Raw genomic sequence first — 25,748 nt, forward strand, 5'->3', positions numbered from 1 at the left:
TTATAATTGAAAATATTTTATCATGACTTAATTTATATTTATTTTGTAGGAATTACATTGTATTTTTTTTTTGGCTCTTGAAACCCAAGAAAAAGAAAGGAAAAAATGGCATTTTTAAAATACCATTAGACAAGCCTCTCCATGCCCAGCTCCCCTGCCATGCCCACACCTGGGCCTGCCTCCAGAAGCCCAGCCCGCCTGCCATCAGCTCTTGCCGCCTGGCCAGTCGGCCCACGCCCAGCTCTAGCCCACCACACCACCAGCTATAGCCTCCACGGCCCATCCCGCGCTTGCCCCTCCAGCCCAGGCCCGAAGACCTCTCCAGACTCTAGGTCCCCCACTTTGGCCCAAGTGGACCCACGTCTGCCTAAGCCCAACTCGGCCCAGCTGCCTCAACCAAAACTCACGCCCCTAATGCACCATTTGGCCCACGGTTCCCCTGCGTCCAGCCCATGCCACCAGCCACAAAGCCACTTTTTTTTTAGCCCAACAAATGCATTTTGTCCCCTTGTCCCTTTGTCCCTAAAATACCAATTTTTTACCCAAACTTTTCTACACATTTTACCCCAAAATCATCATTACACCTAAAATTTACCCCTACTTACCTTATTACTCAATTTAATTAATTTAAATTGATTATTTAACATTTTATTTTGGCTATAAATAAGGGATTTGAAGACCATTTTTAGGGAGGAGGTTACACTACACAATTGTTACACTTTCAAGACCACTTCATTCTCTTCATCTTTTTGGTCATTTTTCTATGAGTTTTTAGAGGAAAATTTTGGGGGTTCCTCCTCCAAATTTTCCTATTTATGTTTGTAATATTTTGGTTTGTAATTTCTATGCTAGTTATGAGTTTCTAATCTTTTTAAGATTCTTAAGGTGATGATGAAACAAAATGTAACTAGATAGTATTTATGTTGTATGTTGCTTTCCCATTTTGTGCAATAAAGTTGATGGATTTTCTCCTTCAAATATTTTCTTTCATCTTAAATATCTTGTATTTTTTTATTGTTAGAACATATTTACACTTTGTTCTTCAATAGTGCAAAATCATAATATTTTTTTATTAATGTGTGCCATTAAATTGTGCACATCAAATGCTTAGAACAAAAATATTATGTTTTTCCTTATAAATAATATTCATTGATTTATTTGTTATTTCATTATATTGATTTTCATTAAATACTTTGAAATTATAATTTTAAAAGTGAAGATAAATCCTACAATTCTATAATAATTTGTGCTTAAATAGAATATCTAATTTGAATAAGTGATAGTTGATTAATTTCTACTATTAATGAAATTTGGGAATTAATGTACTTATAAATATTATTGAACTTATATTTTGTGGATTCCAATACCTTAATAACCGTCTTTTACCATCTTGATTTCTACTATTAATTTATTTTTATATATCGTCTTTAATTTCTTTATTATTGTCTCTTATTTGATTTTTTTTGTCACAAATTCTCATCAATCTTTGAAGCTAGGTTATAATTTATTAATTTTGGTTTGAAATAGTTTTCTTTTTTATTTTAGACAACTCCTTTGGGTTCAACCTCGTGCTTACACGAACACTATACTTCATATACAATTCGTGCGCTTGCGAGTTATAAATATTTAAAACATACCCGTTTTTGGTCCATCAAGTTTTTGGCTCTGTTGTCGAGGAGTTGCAAGAAAAGAAACGAAATTTATCTCAAGGTTAGTGAATTCTTCTACTAGTTATTTTACTTTTTTGCACTTAAAAAATATATATATATACAAAAATATAAAAAATATATATTTATATAAAATCTAAAAAAAAAAAGATAAAAAGAAAATTTGGGACAGTTCTACCACCCATAAAAAAACTTACTTATATATTTATTGTTTTTTTAGTTGACGACACTTGTGCCTCCTTTCTATCTTTTTAATTTTTTTAATTGACGGCACTTGTGCCTGCTATCAATCTACATTTTTAATTTTTATAGTTTATGTCACTTGTGCCTTCTAATTTTGTTGTAACTGTTGGGAAAACTTATATATGATCTTTATTTATTTTCATGTAAGTCTAATATTAAAAAAATTAATATGAGATAACCTAGAACATGTTTCTAAAATTAAATTCAAAGAGAAACAATGATAAGAATACTTACAGTATATGCAGCGGAATGAAGGAGTCATTCCTTCAGTTTCTCTATCTCTTGTATCATTTCTGTCGCAGAGTATTATCAAAAAACTGAACTGTTCTTCTAATTTTTTCACAGTTTTCCAATGTATCCTTAGAATCACCTAGACTATAGAGGGAAATTCTCAACACATGAGATAGATACAGAGAGAAGAAGAGAAAATAACAAAGAGGCTTAGAAAATGACTTGTGTTTAGAGAGAATCTAAAACCTATCAGAAAATCTGACTTGTGACTTGTCAAACTTGTGTTTTGACTTCTCTCTAAGCACTCCTTTTATAGACTCAATTATGCTATTTAATTTAATTAAAAAATCAATAAAATAATAGCAAATTTGAAGCCCTAGGTCGAAATTATCATGGGCTAGAGCTGTAAATACGGGCCGGGCTTTTGAGCACGGCACGAAACCGGCACGAGCCCGGGAGGCACGAGCACGACACGGCACGAAAAAATATGGGCTCGGGCCAGGCACGGCACGAAAAAATATGGGCTTGGGCCAGGCACGGCACGACACAGGCTTAGCACGGCACGGCACGACAAGCCCGAAGGCACGACACGAAAGCACGAACAAACTAGCCCGAAAGCACGACACGATAAAAAACCCGATATTTTGACATTAATAATCATAATAAATTTGTATTTGTCAATAATTAATAAATTAAAATGATAATATATGTCTTATTTTTTTCAAAGTTATATTTTTATAATTATATTAATTTATTTTAAGATTTGTTAGTTAAATTTTTAGCATTTATTAGTAGGTATTAAAATTCTAATAATTATCTTTGATATAATTTTGTGTAAAATATTGTTAAAAAGTATATAAAAATATCTAAAATTATAATTTAAACAAAAAAATGTATTTGGTTTGGTGGTAAGTCCATTGATGGTTAAAGAGGAGGTGGAGGGTTCAATTCTCCATCCTCACATTTTTTAGCAAAAAAAAAGTGGGCCTAAAAGTGGGCCCAAATTTGGGCCCGAAAATAGAAAGTGGGTCTGAATATAGAAAGTGGGTCGGCCCGAATAAGGAAAGTGGGCTGGCCCGACACAGCACGAGCACGGCATGACATGGGCCGGGCCCATGGGCCGTGCTGAGCCTACTCTTTCAAAAATGGGCCGGCACGAGCACGACACGAATTGAATATGGGCTGGGCCCGGCCCGGCCCGAATATACCGGAGGCACGAAAAATGTGGGCCGGGCGGCCCACATTTACAGCTCTATCATGGGCTTTAGGCCTGTGAAATTTCTCATTTGACTATAAGCCTATTAGACTTAAAATCAATGCATGTATTATTTTCTATTGATTTAATTAATTAAATAATTATTTAAATCATTTATCAAATTAATTATTTATAATTTGAACCTTGATTTAAACTTATTTATTAATTTAGATACCAATTTATTTTAATTAATAAATCTGTCATAATTTCTCTTTTCTTCTCAAAATTACATAACTCTGTGAAACTATCCAAAATTGACCTGGTCAACTTTGATAATTCTAATTGATAATTAAATCAATTAATTGAGACTATCTAGATGATTTTATACAAGGTACAATGGGGACCATGGGCCTATGAAATCAAGCTCCAATAAGTTATCATAAATCTAACAAATAAATTTACTAACTTATTAATTCCTCGTGACTCCACTATAGACTCGGAATTGCACTCTTGAATTCATAGAACGCTCTATAACAAATATAAATATGCTATTAATTATCCATTATTACAACCATAATTGTCACTCAATTCTCTATAGACGGTCTATAATGAGATGGGACTTAATTATTGTTTTACCCCTCATTGTATTTTATCCTTAAAACACATAGTTCCTTGTAAATGATATTTCAGTAAATTAATTTAATTCCTGAAATGAGATCTCTATCATTTAACACCTTGAACCAAACTAAAAGGAACCCATCATTTCACTTCTTCATCAGAAGCTATAGATGTTCATATCTATGTTTAACACTCCCACTCAATTATACTACCGAGTTCCGAAGATGTAAGTATGGGCTAGTCTGCAGGTAAGCTGGTAACGAACAAGTCAAAGAACTCAAATAATACAATCTGTTAGAATACTTAACACTCATAAATGAGATTGAATTGACCTATGGTCAACTATATGATATGACTAGAATAGATAATAACGATATGTTTCCTTATCCTATCAATTGTCAATATCGGTCCAGCCGATGTAACAAATACATCCGATCTAATCTACTTTGCTAATATTCTGGAAAGAACATAACACTACAATGTGTAAGTAGATCAAGTCAGTGTCCAGTGCACTGACTAATCTTAAGACTAACTTATTTTGAACATATAATCATATTTGTATTGCACTGTGATTATGTCACTATAAATAAGATTAGCTATATGCTCGAGATTTAATAGAAGTTTATATTAAACTAATAATTATGAAAATAAAACATGTGAGCAAAGTGATTGACCAAGTCAAAAAATGATTTCTATTCTTTTATTGATAATAAATGAGATTACAAAGAATTTGGGTTTTAATTAAGGCATAAAACCCCAACAAACTCCCACTTGCACTAATTGAAATTAATACTTTAATTCTACTAATCCCAATTCCTTGATATGCTTATCAAATGTAGCTTCTGGTACTGTCTTTGTACATGGATCCGCAAGATGGTCTTCAGTTGCAATCTTCATAACCTTCACATCTCCCCTGGCCACATATTCTCGAATAATGTGATACTTCATTTCTATATGCTTACTCCTCTTGTGACTTTGATGTTCTTTCGAGTTGGCTATCACTCATGTATTGTCACAAAACAACACAAGCGGTTTATCCATTTATAACACCAAGATTGGAATAGAACTTCTTTAGCCAAACTATTTCCTTAGCTGCTTCTGACGCGACTATGTACTCAGCCTCCATGGTGGAATCTGAGATTACAGACTGCTTTATGCTTCTCCAAATCACAGCTCCACCTCCAAGAGTAAACACCATTCCAGAAGTAGACTTCCTGTCATCGACATTAGTCAGAAAATCTGAATCGGTGTAGCCTACAGGGTTCAGAACACCCCCCTTGTAGACTAACACATAATCCTTAGTCCGCCTTAAATACTTCAGGATATGCTTAACTATTATCCAATGTTCTGGTCCTGGGTTTGACTGATACTTGCTCACTACTCCCACTGCATAGCAGATATCTGGTCTAGTACACAACATGGCATACATCAGACTTCCAACTGCAAATGCGTAAGGAACTTTTCTCATTGCATCTTCCTCTTCAGGAGTTTGGGGAGACTGCTTCTTTGAAAGATGAATTCCATGGCGGGACGGTAGACGCCCTTTCTTGGAATTCGTTATTGAGAAACGTTCAAACACTTTATCAATGTAAGCTGCTTGAGATAGAGCTGAGAGTTTGTTCGTTCTATCCCTGATAATCTGGATACCTAGAACATAACTTGCTTCACCCAAACCCTTCATTTGGAATTGAGTGCTCGGCCAATTCTTCACATCTAATAATTTCTTAACATTGTTTCCAATGCGTAAGATATCATGCACATAAATAACCAAGAATACCACTATTTTATTTGCCTTCAGTTGGTAAACATAGGGCTCATCAATATTTTGTTTAAAGCCATAGGTTTTGATTATTTCATCAAACCTAAGATTCCAGGAATGAGAAGCTTGCTTAAATCTATAAATGGACCTATTCAACTTGCAAACTTTTCCTTCTTGTCCAGCTACTTTAAATCCTTCTTGCTGATCCATATAAATGACTTCATCAAGCTTTCCATTAAGAAAAGCTGTCCTGATGTCCATTTGCCAGATCTCATAGTAGAGAGCGGCTGCTATGGACAGGAGGATGCGAATGGACTTAAGCATGGCTACTAGACTAAAAGTTTCCTCATAGTCAACACCTTCTCTTTGGGTATAACCCTTTGCCACTAATTGAGCTTTATAAGTCTCGATATTTTCATCAACACCTCACTTCTTCTTGTAGATCCACTTGCACCCAATGTCCCTAAAGTTATTAGGTGCTTACACAAGATCCTAGTCGGAATTTGAGTACATGGACTCCATTTCCTATTTCATGGCTTCGAGCCATAGTTCCTTTTCAGGGCTAGCCAATGCTTGTTTGAAAGACAACAGATCATCATCACTAGTGTCACCAACAACCATATTGGTTTTGTTGGTATTTATAAATCAAATCAGAGATTATACGCAGCGGAAAAACAATCAAAATTATTAATTTAACCCCACAAGATTTCTAATTCTACTTCTTCACATACATATATATATATATTGAATCAAAGAGATGAATAGAAAATTACCTCAAGTCCTTCCTTGCTGCTATCTTTTTGTACGGCAAAAATCCTTGAGATCTCACACCAGGATCTTCCAAAATGTTCTCAGCACACAAAGAACGAGTGTGGGCTCACTATACAAAATAATAGGCAAAATCTATTTATCAGATGTTCTCAACACATGATATTTGATAAAGTTTGGACCTAAGTTTGTGAAGAACAGTGACCTATGCTTGTATCACTATTCTATTTCTCTCAAGGAGATTTCACGATCTGTTTTCTATCATTGAAAAGTATCGTTCTTAAAAACCAATCTCCTATATTTAATATATCCAATATATTAAAAATAAAATAATAGTTATTTTTAAAATTTTGAAAATAACTAATCAGTTATCAGATTTGTTTAAATAATAATATTTTAATCATATCGCAATATCTTATTATTTATTTAATATTTAAATAACTAAAATTGTGGAACAAAGAAACTTCTAGAAGCTTCTTGTGCGTGTAGCACAGTGACTATGCATTGTGCTACACGTGTACCACATGCCAAGGAAGACATGTGATCTTTCTCAATTTTTCTTATTATTTAAATATCAAAAATCCCAAAAATAAATTAATTCAAAATTAATTATATTTTTGTTAAATCAAATAATTAATTAATTACACATAATTATGTTTAGTGCATAGAAAAATATTTTACTTATCAAATAAGTCATTTTGCCCATTTTCGTATTTATCTTTGTCAGTGTTTGTTTGAGCCATTTCGAGGACCATGGACCTATAACATTAAGCTCCAATAAATTGAAACTAAATAATTAAACTCTTTAATTATAATAGTTAATTTATTAATTCTGATATTTTTCCACTATAAATTCAGAATTGCACTCTTTATGTTATAGATATACTTTTACAAAAATCTTATTCTAAGCCGTCCATTGATATAACCATCTTTCAATAGTTCAACCCTCTAATTAATTAGTTCATAAATTAGAATGGAATAATTACCATTTTACCTTTCTAATTTACTTCTTATTCCTTAAGTACCATTAATTCACTTGTGAATAATTAATCTATAATCTAATTATAGATTTGAGCTCAAAATAATTCAGTTACAGAATTAACCCTTAAGGGAACTAATATACGATCCGTTAGGAAAGATTAGATTCCATATTGTTGATACATGTTCCCAGCCATCCATGATATTAAATCTCCAAAACAAAAGTCATTAGCCTCATTCTATGAAGAGACCTTAACAAATGAATCAAAAGATTTAATAAACATAAACAGGAGTTCATGAACACTCAGGATTTAGGTTGATCTATAAATGATCATCAATTATGATATGAATTACAAGTCTTTATTATTAAATGGTTTTTGGATAAAGACTTTTATTCATATCGGTCCATGTCATATATAATCATATTATATAAAGCACATTTACCGAGATGTCTTACCACATCAATAATATGAATCTAGATTATTTGTATCAACATGATACTCAGCAAACTATACTTACAACCCCAATTAAAGAATTTCATAACTTCAATTTGTTGTTGTTGACAATTTTTATTCATTCATGTGATCTTAATTCTCTCGTACTAGTACAAGATCACATCCTCAATAATGAATATGGAATTTTTCTGATATTTACAAAATTATTCAAACAATAATTTAATAATCTAATTATAATAATAATAGACCATTGTATTTATTTATTCATTGAAATAATAAATGTCTTTTACATGCTTTTAGGACATACTCCTAACAATCTCCCACTTGTACTTAAAGCAAGTAGGGCATTTCTCTCAATCCCATATTACCTACATGAAACTCGATTTGCTTTGCAGGAAGCATCTTCGTAAACGGGTCTACTAGGTTGTGTTCTGATGCGATTTTCAGAATGGACACATCTCCTCTATGTACGATTTCTCTGACTAAGTGGTATTTGCGCCCTATATGCTTTCCCCTCTTGTGGCTTCTTGGTTCTTTAAAATTAGCCACTGCTCCACTGTTGTCACAGTACAGAACAAGTGGTTTCTCCACTTCTGGAACCACTTCCAGATCCATGTAGAACTTTTTCAACCAAACTGCTTCTTTAGCTGCTTCACAAGCTGATATGTATTCAGCTTCCATGGTTGAATTAGCTATACTGGATTGCTTAATGCTTCTCCAGACAATTGCTCCACCACCAAGAGTGAATACTGACCCAGAAGTAGACTTTCCACTATCCTTGTCAGATTGAAAATTCGAGTCAGTGTATCCAGTAGGTTCAAGGTCACTACCCGAATACACTAGCATATAGTTCCTCGTTCTCCTGAGACACTTGAGAATATGTTTCACCGCAATCTAGTGTTCCAAACCTGGATTTGACTGATAACGACTGACAATCCCTACTACATAACATATGTCAGGTCTAGTACATAACATTGCATACACTAGGCTCCCTACAGTTGATGCAGATGGATACTTTCTCATGTCCTCTTGCTCTTGTGGTGTCTTTGGACACTGATCTTTGCTGTAACGCCCCAAACTCCAGGGACCGTTACGGTGTGCCTTGAAAACAGTGCTAAACTCGCTAATCGAGTCATTTGGCCAAAATCGTGAACTAAGTATGATTAGCGGTTTAGGGATTAAAAGCTTTGGTTAAGATGTAACGTTTCACTAGAACGTTTAACATATACATTGGGATCCCAAAAATAAAGTTTCAGAGTCTATTACAGAAAACATTTACAACAGGCCGTTCTAAGCGGCAAAACAGGGTTCAACCCTAGTTCCACTTTAAACCTCGGCCGTGGCGGACGAGCAGCTGCATATGTACACATCATCACCTAAGCTCTCCAACTCAAGGATGGTCCAACTTCCTCTTGCCTTTACCTGCACCACGTAGCACCCGTGAGCCGAAGCCCAGCAAGAAAACACAGTAAAGCATGATATAATATTAACAACGATCATAATAACCATTCAGGACTATTAGTCCAAGCAAGTAGGTGACAATAGCCAAAAGTCACAATAATGAGCATCGCTCCTTCTAGCCATGTGACGATAGGGTCACCAGGGCTTAACTGATAAGTGATCCTTTCATAAGTTTGATTAGGATAGGTGCAAGGTGATTAGTCACCAACATAACCTTCCTCACGACTCTAGAGTCGAAACTATGGACAACGTCCCTTAGCCATGTGACAAACAGTCACCGGGGTCATACACCTTGGCTATAGTCATCTGGTCGTAGACCAGGCAAGCGCTTATAAGTTCTTCGACCCTTTGGGTCGGTCTAGCATTAATACCCCATATGAGTCATTCAATGCATGATTCTCGACTTAAGCTTGATTAGGATAGGTGCAAGGTGATTAGTCACCAACATAACCTTCCTCACGACCATAGAGTTGAAACTATGGACAACGTCCCTTAGCCATGTGACAAACGGTCACCGGGGTCAATACCTTGGCTATAGTCATCTGGTCGTAGACCAGGCAAGCGCTTATAAGTTCTTCGACCCTTTGGGTCGGTCTAGCATTAATACCCCATATGAGTCATTCAATGCATGATTCTCGACTCTAGAGTCGGTCCCTGACTAGTCAGTGTCTTTCACTAGTAAGACATGCCACCAATCACATATCACATGTTCCACATCCATAAACGAGGCATTTAGCATGCTTACCAAACAGATAGTAGTGCCATTAGGGCCATGCATAAACACAGAGGCTCAAGCTCTGAACAGTATCATACTCAGTATATAAAGCATGTCCCAAACACATGTTTCTCATGCATCATATGTAATAAATCCAACAATCTAACATGCATCAATATCAGCCATGCATGTCACGTTTAATAACCAACCAACATGCATCAAGAATAGCCATGCATGTCATACATAATAATCAACAGACATGCTTCAATAATAACCACGCATGTCATACCCAGTAATCAACCAACATGCATCATAATAGCCATGCATGTCACATTTACACAGGGTGCAGTTTTCTTACCTCAAAGTCGAGCTAGAATAATTATAAGAACAACCCTTGAGAACGATCAACCTTTAATCCTTTAGCGGTCACCTAGTCATAACCAAATATAAGGTATCATCAATAAAAATGATCAACATAAGTTCCCAAATCAATATCTAGCCTCTGGGACATCAATCCCCACTTAACCAAGTAGTAGGATCAACCCCGAGGCCTATGGTAAGCATCCCCAAGTCAAAAACCCTATTCTGGCCAAATCTGCCCTGAAGGGCCGCGGCTCGCCATAGCCACGTCGCGGCTCACCTTCCTGACAGAGCCAAACCCTTCACAAAAAACGCACGTAGGCCGCGGCTCACCATAGCCGTGCCGCAGCCCATTACCAAAACCAGCAAGCACCAGCTTGCGTTCCCCTGCGTTTTCCTTCGAAACCAACCCTTCAAACCAGTCCCAAACCTCAACCTAATACCCAATTTAACCACCAAACATCATCTACAACTCACCCACATCAAAACCCAAGTTAAACCTCAATTAAACTTCCATTAATTCCAACTCTTTATCAAGAAATCACAAGCTGAAACTTAAATAAAAAACAGAGTATAACCAAGGATTTCATGGCTGAAACTTACCTCAAACTTGGTTTTGATTCCCCTTTAATGTCTGAATCACGACCCTAAGCTTCCACCTTTGATTCCCTAGCTTAACTCCTCAAGTTGGCTCCAAAATTCCAAAGAGAAAAGGAAGGAAAATGGTACACGGGTGAGGGAGAGGAAGAAGGTTATTGATGCTCTGTTTTATTTTCATTCCACAGCCTTCTAAAACTCAAAAGGCCGATACATATCCTTTGCCAAATGACCTAAATGCCCCTAGGTCACTTAAGGCTTCTAAAATCACCCCAAGGGCAAAATTGTCCTTTCCAACCTATACCGTTAATTATAATTAACGCTCTCTAACTCCCGCTATTCTCAATATTCCCCAATACCAATAAATCACATCCCATTACCCTTTAATTCCCGGTAATGCTCTAATCATCAATTCCACCTCGAGTCTGACCCCGAGCCTCGAACTTAAACCCGTTATGACTAGACCGAACACTTACATCACATGATCGTCTCATGTCGATTAGCTCGAACCAATCCACCTTATAATGTGGCTATATTAATTAATCACAATCATGCACCCAAAATATACAATTACGCCCGCAGTGGCCAAATTACCAAAATACCCTCATAATTAACATATGAGCCCATATGCATGCATTCACCATCATATAATAATATAATTCACGTAAACATGCATATAATCATTAAATACTATAATAAATAAATTATGGCCTTCCCGGCCTCCTAATCAAGGTCCTAAACCTCATTAGGAAATTTGGGGCATTACAACTATCCCCTCCTTACAGAAATTTCGTCCTCGAAATTTACTCAACAACTCGGAACCGGAGTTCCACTCATTGGATATAAATTTCTTAGGTCATTTCCTTGACCCCACTATTTCAATAGCCTTACCTTAACCCAAGGTACATTCTGCTCAATAGAACCTCATTACTTATGTCACAATCTGAACTGGCTATTCCTTACCGAAATACTTAACCTAACCTTCAGATTCTCATAATTCAATGTATAAATTCCTTTAACTCATGTCCACTGCATGGAAGTACACAACTCACTGTACATGTAGAGTCCAAGAACTTTACTTAGCTAATTGTTTAGTAGTATTATAGTATGTTTAGTGTTATCATTGTTACTTTGGATTTTTGGTTCAGACCGGGAGTTATTTGGACACTCATAGTAGTACTTATAGATTTTCTAAGTTTAACCTATAGTTTAAGAATATTAAGTATAACCTAAGGTTTGATTAATGTGTCTGATATTAAGGAATATATTATTATATTATAAGGTTTAGACATCAACCAATAGGATTTTAAGCACATGTTTTGAATGGTAATTAAGGATTTAGTATTTTTGCGGATTAAATTAAATAAGGGTAAAAGTTTGAATGTATAGGGTCAGTCAGCAGCTTTGAGCACGTTGAGGGCTTAGTCAAGGCTGTTTACTCCATTCAAACTCAGCTAAAAATGTGTAAATTCGTGTTTAAATATTCAGCGTATGCCGATATATCGCAGCTATAGGGGGCGATATGTCGCAGCACGTAGATACGGAAAACACGAATCGATGCACGGTCGCCTCGGGAACAAAGGTCCAGGCGATATATCGCCTATAGGGGGCGATATATCGCCTCCACCAGCATGAATTCAAATACATTTGAATTCTTTTCCCTTCAGCCATTCAAACTCCTTCAACAGTCCAGCATCTTCTGAACGAGTCTTCAGCCTCTGCTGAACGATTATTCAAATGATTTTCACCTAAAAGGCCATTATTTTTATTCAAGTAAAATCAAGATACTTTCATTCCAAAACTCTATAAATAGGACCTAGTACCCAGCCATTTCTTCACCTTTTACTCTAAGTTCAGAAGCTGCTAGTGCTAAGTAAGTGTGAGAGTGTAAACACCTGGTTTGGGGAAAAATCATAAGCTTAAACATCATAAGCTTATCAAACACTTTGGGAAGTGAGATTCGTTAGTATTTCGGTTGTGGTTAGGTTGATCTTGCAAGTCTTTGAGGTAAACCCGAAACTCTAGTTCATTTGATTTATGTTATGTTTCCCTTCTCTTAGTCTTCTACTCAGCTTCCTAACCTCATTCTTACTTTGGTTAGGGAATCCAAGTTCTTAAGCACATAAGTTGTGGTAAGCATATTTTGTTTTAATGGTTTAGTCTTCCTATTCATTTTCATCTCTTCTTCTTCTTAAGACTCACTCATTCTTATGGTTTTAGGAGTGTTCCAAAAGTCCCAACTCAGTCCATTATATCCCGGTAACTTTGGTAAGGAAAATAGGCTAGAATCTATATGTTTATGTTATCTTATGTGTTATGTTTTCATATGTTATGAATATGTTATTGATGTGTATGTTGTAGGCTTGGGCATATGCCCTATTTGACTAACAAGACCCCAAAAAGATTGTGGGCATAAGCCTATTTAGCTGGTAGGACCCCACTAATCTCATGGGCATAAGCTTGTTTAGTCTATGGGACCCCAAGTAATAATGGCCATTATAATAAGTGTATTATGTGTTATGATATGTCTTTACGTTTATTATGAAGTTTATGTTTATGACTATGTGTTAGATTTTCCTTGCTGGGCATTAGGCTCATTCCTTTCTGTTTATGTGCAGGAAATAAGCTTTAGAGGTGGAAAGATTCGTGACGCTTAGAGGATGTGTATCGATGGTGAATGGATTCAAGGAGTCGAGAGTTCGATCTTTCGAGGATGTAGTCTTGTTTTACCTTTTTATATTTTAAATGTATTTTCCGCATTTTCTATGTAACTCTTTTTAGTTTTTAAGTTATTTTTTGTTTTAAAGACAATGGGTACCCATATCCTACTTATTTTTATAAAAGTAACCTTTGTTTCTACAAGTTTATCATAAATTATGGTATTTCCGCAAAAATGTAAGTTTTATGTATAGATTCGTTAATGGTCCAAATAGTCTAGATTAGTGGGTCGTTACAGTTGGTATCAGAGCAACGGTTCTTTTGCATGAAGTTCTCCTCGATACACACGCTCAAAGCTCCGAATCGGACCACCAAGTAAGTGTTTAAGTTACTAGTTATGTTACTTATGTGTATAGCTAACACTTTTAGTGTTTATGTTTTCAGTTAAGAATGAATGGAGCTTTAAGCAATGAGGATATCCGAGCCATTAAGGCTTTAAAAAGAATAAGGGAGCCAAGAAACACCGTAGGAGCACTAGAAAAGATCACTCGAAGATTGATCTTGTTCCACAAAGAGATAGGTCACCTTCAAGAGTCTAAGCAAATCATGATGAGAGCTGCAGAACAATATGTCCTAGTAATTAGGCTTTTAAAAGATTTTCCTTCAGCAATTTTAACTTTAGAAGAAATATGGGAGAATATAAATAATGATGATGACTTACAAGCAGCCCTAAGATATTATTCTCTCATACTTAAGTTCACATATGATTTAGAGTTTCAATTCACTAATGAGCAACAACATAGAATCTTCTTGAATCTTCCCCGAGGAAATTTTGAGGCTCAAGACAACGATGATTATAAGGAGATAGATGATAATATGCTAGATGAAGGATCGGATGTAGAAGATCCCGATTTTTAGAATAATAGTTTTCATTATTTGTTTTATTTCTTCCTTTATTTATGATTGTAATAAGTGAAAATTATTTTTCCAAATTAATTTCATGTTATTTTATCATCATGTATGAGTTTGATTCTATTTTCGCAATCATAATAAGTAATAAATAAAATAAATAATGACTAAGTTCAGTGAGGGTGGATACAAATCAATGAACCAAGTTTCTTTATTGAGAGTTAGGGTGCCTTAGTAGTGGGAACGATTTTACTGATCCCAGCCCTCCCTCAATATGGTTAACTTTGGAACAAAGATAAGTTTCGAGCCTGAGAATTAAGTCATATAGGATGATTAGAAACACACTTAGAAAATAAATATGACTTGTTTTTTTTCTAAGTATAGAAACCCACTCTAATAATAAATAAAGACCTATATAATTTTTCATAAAAAGTCATAATAAATAGGTCCGAGATATGTTTGTTTTAGAATAAGTTTTTGCCTTAGAGCCTATTAGGAAAAAGTTCTAACATGTTTCTTTTAACTGTTAGAACTCTGCTACGATGTCTCTCCGAAGATCTGCTCGCACCAACGGGAACGCTTCCAACGATGTTCCAGCGACCAATGCGGTCCCTACCGTTCGCCGAAGGAGAGTACGTGTTACTGCTCGCCGCAACGCACCGGCACAGCCAGCTGACAACACTGCAGAGATTGCCAGACTACGACAGCAAGTCGAGGAACTTCTGCAGCAACAACGCCAACAGGCTCAATCTCAGCCTCAGCCTCCGCCACAGCCGCAGCCACAGCCAATGGCCCCAGCACCCCAACAAGTTGGTCCGTATGGGGGATGGCCTATGACGAACTACGCTCCTTATCCTGTTCAGCACATGGAGCCAGTGTACGAGAGGTTCCGCAAGCAGCACGCTCCGAACTTCGAAGGGACTACGGACCCCTTTGAAGCAGAAGAATGGCTAAGGAATGTGGAGCCGATCCTAGCCCACATGAACCTTAGTAATGCAGACCGCATATCCTGCGTCTCATCTTTGCTCAAGAAAGATGCCAGGATATGGTGGGACTTGGTCCAGCAATCCCACGATGCTGCCACCATGACGTGGACCCGATTTGTGGAGCTCTTCCACAAGAAGTACTACAATTCAGCAGTGCTTGCTACGAGAGTTGAGGAGTTCACCAATCTGAAGCAAGGGAATTTAACAGTGGCGGAATATGCTCGTCAGTTCGATCGCTTAGCGAAGTTCGCAGCAGAGTTGGTTCCAACCGACTATCTAAGGGTGAACAAGTTTGTTAGAGGACTTCGCCCGAAGATCAAGATGGGGGTTAAACTAGCAAACCCGGGAAACACTTCATATGCCGACGTTCTTGAGACGGCAATTGAAGTAGAAAGGTTGCAAGCCAACGTGAGCAAAGAAGAAGCCAGCAAGCCGGAACCTAGGCAGCAGAGCCAACCTCAGGCCAGTCGGAACAACAATCAGTCCAGCAACAGTCAGTCCAACGGTAACGGACAGAAGAGAAGGCATCCTGACAACAAGCAAGCCGACAACAATAAAAGGGCACGACCAAGTAATGGGGGAAATAGGTCGGGCTACGTGGAATACCCGCCATGTGCCAAATGTCAGAAGAAGCACCCCGGAGAATGCCGTGCCAACACCAAGGAGTGTTTCAACTGTGGTCGAGAAGGGCATCGTAAAAGAGACTGTCCTCAGCAAAAGCCGGAAGGAAAGAAGGACGAAAAGATGGTTCCTGCTCGGGTTTTTGCTTTAACCCAAGGAGAGGCGGATGCTAGCAACAAGGTGGTCACAAGTCAGGTTTCCATCCTCAATAAATTATGTCATGTATTATTTGATTCGGGAGCCACCCATTCGTATATTTCGTTAGGAATGATAGATAAACTAGACAAACCTAGTGAAAGATTTAGAACTAGGTTTGCAACCGAGTTGCCTTCGGGCAAAGTAGTTCTATCATCACGAATTGTACGAGGCGTACCAATCAAGATTGAGGACAAGGAACTAGAAGGAGACCTGATAGAGCTGGTGATCAAAGACTTCGACGTCATACTAGGCATGGATTGGCTAGCACGGCATGGCGCAACGATCGACTGCAGACGCAAGAAGGTGACATTCGATACTCCTGACGGCCAGAAACTGTGCTTCATGGGACAAGCTTCAGGACTACGCACACCGTTAGTATCATCTCTCAAAGCTCAGAGAATGATGGAGAAAGGATGTCAAGCATTCTTAGCCAACATCACGAATGTGGAGAAGGAGACATCACTCAAAGTTGGAGATGTTCGAGTCATACAAGAATTTCCAGAAGTTTTCCCCGATGACTTGCCAGGATTGCCGCCAACTAGAGAAATAGACTTCACGATAGAATTAGTACCGGGCACCGAGCCTATCTCTAAGGCACCATACCGGATGGCACCTACGGAACTCAAGGAGTTAAAGACGCAGCTACAAGAACTCCTAGACTTGGGTTTCATTAGGCCAAGCCATTCACCATGGGGAGCTCCGGTACTATTCGTGAAAAAGAAGGACGGAAGTATGCGCATGTGCATAGACTACCGTGAGCTGAATAAAGTAACGATTAAGAACAAATACCCGCTACCTCGGATTGATGATTTGTTTGATCAACTCCGAGGCGCGACTGTATTCTCTAAGATCGATTTACGGTCCGGGTATCATCAGCTCAAGGTAAAGGGGGAAGATATTCCTAAGACAGCCTTTAGGACTCGTTATGGACATTACGAGTTCTTGGTTATGTCTTTTGGTCTTACTAACGCGCCAGCCGCGTTTATGGACTTAATGAATAGGGTCTTCAAGGACTACTTGGATAAATTCGTCATTGTGTTCATCGACGACATTTTAATTTACTCCAAGGATGAAGTGGAGCACGAGGAACACTTGAGGATAATTTTGACGCGATTGAAGGAGCACCAACTCTACGCGAAGTTCAAGAAATGCGAGTTTTGGCTCTCACAAGTGGCGTTCCTCGGGCACATCATATCGAAAGACGGAGTTGCAGTAGATCCATCGAAGGTAGAGGCCGTGAAAGATTGGCCTAGACCAAAGAACGCGTCGGAAGTAAGAAGCTTCTTAGGGCTAGCAGGTTACTATAGAAAGTTTGTAGAGGGCTTTTCTAAAATAGCCACTCCACTCACCAACCTGACACGGAAGCAACAAAAATTTAACTGGAATGATAAGTGTGAGGAAAGCTTCCAGTTGCTTAAGGATAAGCTTTGCTCAACACCAGTACTTAGTGTCCCAACACCCAACGACAAGTTCGTTGTCTACTGTGATGCATCAAAGTTAGGATTGGGATGCGTACTGATGCAAAATGACAAGGTGATAGCCTACGCGTCACGTCAGTTAAAGGAGTATGAACAACGCTATCCAACTCACGATATGGAGTTGGCAGCGGTGGTCTTTGCGTTAAAAATCTGGCGCCATTATCTTTACGGAGAACGGTGCGAGATTTATACGGACCACAAAAGTTTAAAATACTTCTTTACTCAGAAGGAGCTTAACATGAGGCAGCGCCGGTGGTTGGAATTAGTAAAGGATTACGACTGCGAAATCCTATACCACCCGGGGAAGGCAAACGTAGTTGCCGATGCACTTAGCCGAAAAAGTTATGGGAACTTAGCAGCCTTATCCGGAATAGAAAAGCCACTACAGCAGGAGCTTATCAGTGCCGGAATAGAAGTGGTTGTAGGCAAGTTGGCTAACTTGTCTATCCAATCGAATATGCTAGAAGACATACGGAATGGTCAGAGACATGATGATTCACTAGCAACGCACATGGATGCAGTCAGAGAAGGCAAGACTACAGATTTCTCAATATCCAGTCAAGGTTTATTGAGATATAAGGATCGGGTATGCGTGCCAGACGATCAAAGTATTAAGAAGACAATCCTAGAAGAAGCGCACAACACCCCATACTCGGTTCATCCAGGGTCTACCAAGATGACTCATGACATCAAGGCAGTCTATTGGTGGCCAGGGATGAAGAAGGACATAGCGGAATATGTATCTAAGTGTCTGGTATGCCAGCAAGTGAAGGCGGAGCATCAGCGGCCTGCAGGATTACTGCAACCGCTTAGCATACCGGAATAGAAGTGGGACGATATAGCCATGGACTTCGTGACGGGTCTGCCAAAGACGAACAAGCAGCATGATTCCGCTTGGATAGTCATAGATAGACTGACCAAGTCGGCTCATTTCCTTCCTGTTAAGACTTCATATACGGCAGACCGATATGCAGACATCTACATCCAAGAGATTGTACGATTGCATGGAATCCCCAAGACGATAGTGTCAGATAGAGGTTCAGTATTTACGTCAAGATTTTGGTGAAGCTTACAGCAAGCTATGGGTACTAAATTAAGCCTTAGTACAGCTTCCCATCCTCAGACAGATGGGCAGTCCGAGCGTACGATTCATATTTTAGAGGATATGCTACGCGCATGTGTACATGATTTCGGAGGATCGTGGAACAAGTACTTACCACTGATCGAGTTCTCGTACAACAACAGCTACCAGTCAACGATCGGAATGGCACCTTATGAGTTGCTATATGGACGAAGGTACCAATCACCATTGCACTAGGACGAGGTAGGAGAAAGGCAGCTTCTAAGGCCCGAAGCTGTTAGACAAGCTCAAGAAGCAGTAACGCTTATTAGACAGCGTATGCTGGCTGCTCAAAGCCGTCAGAAAAGATATGCGGATACCAAGCGACGCGATGTGGAATTCCAAGTTGGAGATCAAGATATCTCCTATAAAAAGTGTCAAGCGGTTCGGAAAGAAAGGCAAGCTTAGTCCCTGATTCGTAGGTCCTTTTAGATATTGGACAAAGTGGGAACAGTTGCGTATAGACCAGCCCTACCGCCAGCACTAGCCGATAGTCACAATGTCTTCCACATCTCGATGCTACGCAAGTATGTGTCAGATCCATCTCACGTCCTCAAGTACGATATGATAGCACTCCAGAAAGACTTAAGTTACGAGGAATGACCGGTTAGCATCCTAGATAGAGGGATGAAGTAGTTACGGTCTAAGAGCCTTCCTATAGTCAAAGTCCTATGGAGCAATAGTTATGAACGCGAGGCAACGTGGGAGTTAGAGGAGGACATGCAAGGCTGGTATCCGGAGTTATGTGATAAGTAAATTTCGAGGACGAAATTCTTTTTAGTAGGGGAGAATTGTAGAGTCCAAGAACTTTACTTAGCTAAGATAGATAATAGTATGATAGTATTTATAGCATTATCTTTGTTACTATGGATTTTTGGTTCAGACCGGAATTATTTGGACACTCATAGTAGTACTTATAGATTTTCTAAGTTTAAGCTATAGTTTAAGGATATTAAGTATAACCTAAGGTTTGATTAAAGTGACTGATATTAAGGATTATATTTATTATATAATAAGGTTTAGACATCAACCAATAGGATTTTAAACACATGTTATGAATGGTGATTAAGGATTAAGTATTTTTGGGGATTAAATTTAATAAGGAGTAAAGTTTGAATGTTATAGGGTCAGTCAGCAGCTTTGAATACGTTGAGGGCTTAGTCAAGGCTGTTTACTCCATTCAAACTTAGCTAAAAATGTGTAATTTCGTGTTTAAATATTCAGCGAGTGCCGATATATCGCAGCTATAGGGGGCGATATGTCGCAGCACGTAGATACGGAAAACACGAAACGATGCACGGTCGCCTCGGGCATACTGGCCCAGGCGATATATCGCCTACAGGGGGCGATATATCGCCTCCTTCAGCACATGTTCAATTGTTTTTGAATTCTTTTCCTTTCAGCCATTCAAACTTCTTCAACAGTCCAGCATCTTTTGAACGAGTCTTCAGCCTCTGCTGAACGATTATTCAAATGATTTTCACTTAAAAAGCCATTATTTTTATTCAAGTAAAATCAAGATACTTTCATTCCAAAACTCTATAAATAGGACCTAGTACCCAGCCATTTCTTCACCTTTTACTCTAAGTTCAGAAGCTGCTAGTGCTAAGTAAGTGTGAGAGTGTAAACACCTGGTTTGGGGAAAAATCATAAGCTTAAACATCATAAGCTTATCAAACACTTTGGGAAGTGAGATTCGTTAGTATTTCGGTTGTGGTTAGGTTGATCTTGCAAGTCTTTGAGGTAAACCCGAAACTCTAGTTCATTTGATTTATGTTATGTTTCCCTTCTCTTAGTCTTCTACTCAGCTTCCTAACCTCATTCTTACTTTGGTTAGGGAATCCAAGTTCTTAAGCACATAAGTTGTGGTAAGCATATTTTGTTTTAATGGTTTAGTCTTCCTATTCATTTTCATCTCTTCTTCTTCTTAAGACTCACTCATTCTTATGGTTTTAGGAGTGTTCCAAAAGTCCCAACTCAGTCCATTATATCCCGGTAACTTTGGTAAGGAAAATAGGCTAGAATCTATATGTTTATGTTTATGTTATCTTATGTGTTATGTTTTCATATGTTATGAATATGTTATTGATGTGTATGTTGTAGGCTTGGGCATATGCCCTATTTGACTAACAAGACCCCAAAAAGATTGTGGGCATAAGCCTATTTAGCTGGTAGGACCCCACTAATCTCATGGGCATAAGCTTGTTTAGTCTATGGGACCCCAAGTAATAATGGCCATTATAATAAGTGTATTATGTGTTATGATATGTCTTTACGTTTATTATGAAGTTTATGTTTATGACTATGTGTTAGATTTTCCTTGCTGGGCATTAGGCTCATTCCTTTCTGTTTATGTGCAGGAAATAAGCTTTAGAGGTGGAAAGATTCGTGACGCTTAGAGGATGTGTATCGATGGTGAATGGATTCAAGGAGTCGAGAGTTCGATCTTTCGAGGATGTAGTCTTGTTTTACCTTTTTATATTTTAAATGTATTTTCCGCATTTTCTATGTAACTCTTTTTAGTTTTTAAGTTATTTTTTGTTTTAAAGACAATGGGTACCCATATCCTACTTATTTTTATGAAAGTAACCTTTGTTTCTACAAGTTTATCATAAATTATGGTATTTCCGCAAAAATGTAAGTTTTATGTATAGATTCGTTAATGGTCCAAATAGTCTAGATTAGTGGGTCGTTACAGTACACAACTGCCAGTACCAAAAGAAGAGGCTGACCCAAAATTAACCTAGCCAACCTATCCAGAATCCAGCCGCTGAGACAAACGGGGGCTTAACTTGTCTTAATTCCTTACCCCCTTTTTCCATAGTGATACCTTAGAGAAGATACATTCTCCTAACTGGAATTCCACATTCCCACTATCCAGTTTAATAACATTTCCCATTTATTCCAAGAAGTGATCATCCAAGATTCAAACTCCAACAATCTCATAACTCCCCTGAACCACCTCAGGATCCAGTTACATACATATATTTCCTCACTCATCTTATAAGATGTTCCTCCAATTATAATTGGACAACCCTCTCTCTCTCTGATTTGCCACCAGTCTGAGAGTAACAATCTGCACTCAGTTCCATTTGTATACTCATCGCCTTCTTAACCCTTCCATAACCTGGAAGTCACAATAAAGTCTTCATCTGATAAGATAGACCTTGAGTTCACGAAGGCTCTCTATCCTTCTCACAAGGAGACTCAAACATTGATTAGCTGTATTATTCAACTATCCTTACTAATACAATAAACTCACTTGGGCTACCAGTCCACAATGACTTAATACCCATTTCATACCGATCCATCAACCTGGGAATCCCACCGCGAAACCCCCACTATGAACTACCCAAAGACTGTAATGGCCTTGCTGTTTCCTGATACACCGTTTTGTCCTGCTAACAGGTAAGAGCTTTACATATGCCTCAATACATGCCTCTTCATCCCAGGCCATCACTGTAAAATTTCCATATCATGCTACCCTTTCACGATGCCTGAATGAAGCTAATAAAAGAATAACATGAGATTCATCCAGAATCTCTCAGATAATCCCGATGCCCATCGGATCCCTAGTCCGACCTCCACATCACCATAAATTCATGTCTGCCACTAGACAACCTTTAGCTAGTCCAGCTAAAGCTTTCCATTCACCCTTGCCGTCTGTGGCTCACTTAACTATCTTTCCTTTTATCTTTCTTGAGATAATAATCTCAAACAATAAACTGGCCACCTGACCTACCAGAAACTTTACTCCAGTTCTGGACAGATTCTTTAATCAACATGTTGCATAGGCAAACACTTTTCTTTATCACTAGGATGTCATAACAATCTACTAACTGATCCTGGTCCATACAGACCCAGCACTTTCTTCCCAAGGCACCTGAAATATCTTTACTATACATGGACCTTCCTGTCCCCAAGACACTTTTCACTCTTGGCAATTCTCCGCAGAGAAAGCACCACTATTCCATCGTCCAAGACGATCATAAATCCCATTCAAATAAACCTTTGAATGCTCTATTCATCTGACTCACAAACACTTAGTATCAAACAATTCTCAAGACATGCTCAGCACTCGCAGTGCTCTAATTTGATACCAACACAACTCTTTACTTGATTTCCTCACTTTGATCTCTAACTGGTCTTAACCAGATCCAATATCCACTTCAAAGGATTTCATCTTACTCAGCAATTAAACCTTTAATTCTTATAATTCCACTGAGCCACTCAAAACAGTGTTTACATCTGATTCCATCTCTGGTATTAATTCAATCACCAATCTAATATTCTTTTAATAAAAAGAAGGCCTGGCAGACTATCTGGTAACCCATACTCATAACCAACAGACTAATCCAGTCTGTCTCGATCTCACCGGTACAATCCAAGTGGTATCCACCACATTGGCTAAGAGTTCCATGCACCTCCCTGCACAAACTCCAGCCCTCACATCCGGTATCACAACCATATTGAATCCATGCACTGTGCCAATTGTCACAAGACTTTCTGCTCTCAAGCTCAAGAATTACTACACTTTCCTTGCCTTTCAAGACTGCTCTTTAATTACTTAACCAATCCAAACCCTGGATCAACCATAGTTAGTCATAACTAACTCATGAAACCAATGATGAGTCCTTGCCATACTCAACTTATCTCTTAAGTTGCCAATACCGTATTACTTTTCCCGTCACAACATAACCATGTGATCTATATATACCATCAATATACCCTTCTCTATATACGTACCAACAAAAGAATAACGTGGCGCCAAAGCCAAACAGCATAATTCACAACTCAGAACTAGAAAACTGACCTGTCACCCCCGAGGAACTAGTCTCGGTCTCAGACTCTGATTGCTCTGGAATAAACACTCGAGCTGGAGTCGAGCTGTCTATCCTCCTTTGCTTAAGCTCTCTTAGACTTGGACAATCCTTCTTAAGATGCCCAACCATCCTACATAAGAAACAGGCCTTTGCTCAACATTCTCCCAGATGATGCCTCTTGCACCGAGTGCACTTTGGACGAGTCTTCCAGCTTTCCTTGTTACTTGTCCCAATAAGTGGAGGTACCACTATCTGGGCTCCATGCTCTCCAGCACTCTGCTGCCCAACTACTATACTCTCAACAACAAGAGCCTTCTCTACCACCTGAACATAGGTAGAGACTTCATGCACTGGGGCAGCCCTAATGCCCTGAGCTATTCCAGGATTCAACCCCTGAATAAATCTTTCCTTCCGAGCCATATCTGTGGGTACCATGTCTAAGGCAAACTTGGCCAACTCATCAAATTTAGTAACATACTTGGTCACTAATGCATTACCCTGAGCAAGACTCATAAATTCATTCACCTTGGCAGTCTTAGCCGCATCACAATAATACTTCTCATTAAACAGCTGCCTAAATTCTTTCCAGTCCATCACAACTGTATCTCGTGTCTGGGATACTACCTCCCACCATGTCCGGGCATCATCCCGCAGTACACATGTAGCACAGATCACTCTATCGTGACCTACAAGTCCCATACTATCAAGGATGGAGCTGATCATGCCCATCCATTGCTCAGCTCTGAATGGATCTAGGCCTCCCTCAAAGATTGGAGGATAAAACTTCAGGAATCTTCCATAGAGAAATTCCCATCTGTTCTCAACCCTAGGCTGAGCTGAAACTGATGCCACCCCTGGCTTAGGAAAGGAAGAGGTACTACCCAACAGACTCCGCTGTTGCTTCAAATACCTGATCTCTTCCTCCTGCCTCTGCAATCTAAATTGCAAGTCTGTAAGCGTCTGCTGAACATTCAAAGATGCAGACGAAGAACTGATACCCTGGCTGTAACTCCCAGCCCCTGTATAACTATCTCCAGGCCTCATAATCCGCCTTGAGTATAAACCTGCTGATTCAATCTGCAGTCAATAACTTGATCCATTAATCACAATAACCATATCAAGGGCTTTTCCCACACGGGATAAATCTTACCACACCACAACCATAATCCACTTGCAGTGCTGCAAACATGCCCATGGCATTCATACATACTCATAATCCCTGCTCTTCCAATACTCAAACCATGCTTCCAATCCCAGCATGCAAATAATACAATTATATATATTCACAGAGCAGGTATCCATATGATCACAGTCATATATACATATATATTCACGGAGCATATAATCACATAGTCAAGAGCCAGGCTCTATCAGAATCTCATGCTCCCTAATACAATGTGCAGGTAAATCATTCACATTTTACTCAAACAGCTAAACACATAGCTACAGAAATAGTTACCATTCCTTGAGTGAAGCTATCTTCAGTGATGAGTGTACATGCCCAGCTTGTCTTCAGGAACCATAAACCTTGGCTCGCTCTGATACCAAGTTGTAACGCCCCAAACTCCAGGGACCGTTACGGTGTGCCTTGAAAACAGTGCTAAACTCGCTAATCGAGTCATTTGGCCAAAATCGTGAACTAAGTATGATTAGCGGTTTAGGGATTAAAAGCTTTGGTTAAGATGTAACGTTTCACTAGAACGTTTAACATATACATTGGGATCCCAAAAATAAAGTTTCAGAGTCTATTACAGAAAACATTTACAACAGGCCGTTCTAAGCGGCAAAACAGGGTTCAACCCTAGTTCCACTTTAAACCTCGGCCGTGGCGGACGAGCAGCTGCATATGTACACATCATCACCTAAGCTCTCCAACTCAAGGATGGTCCAACTTCCTCTTGCCTTTAC

Source organism: Humulus lupulus, chromosome 1 (genome assembly GCF_963169125.1).
Source record: "Humulus lupulus chromosome 1, drHumLupu1.1, whole genome shotgun sequence".
Classification (NCBI taxonomy): Eukaryota; Viridiplantae; Streptophyta; class Magnoliopsida; order Rosales; family Cannabaceae; genus Humulus; species Humulus lupulus.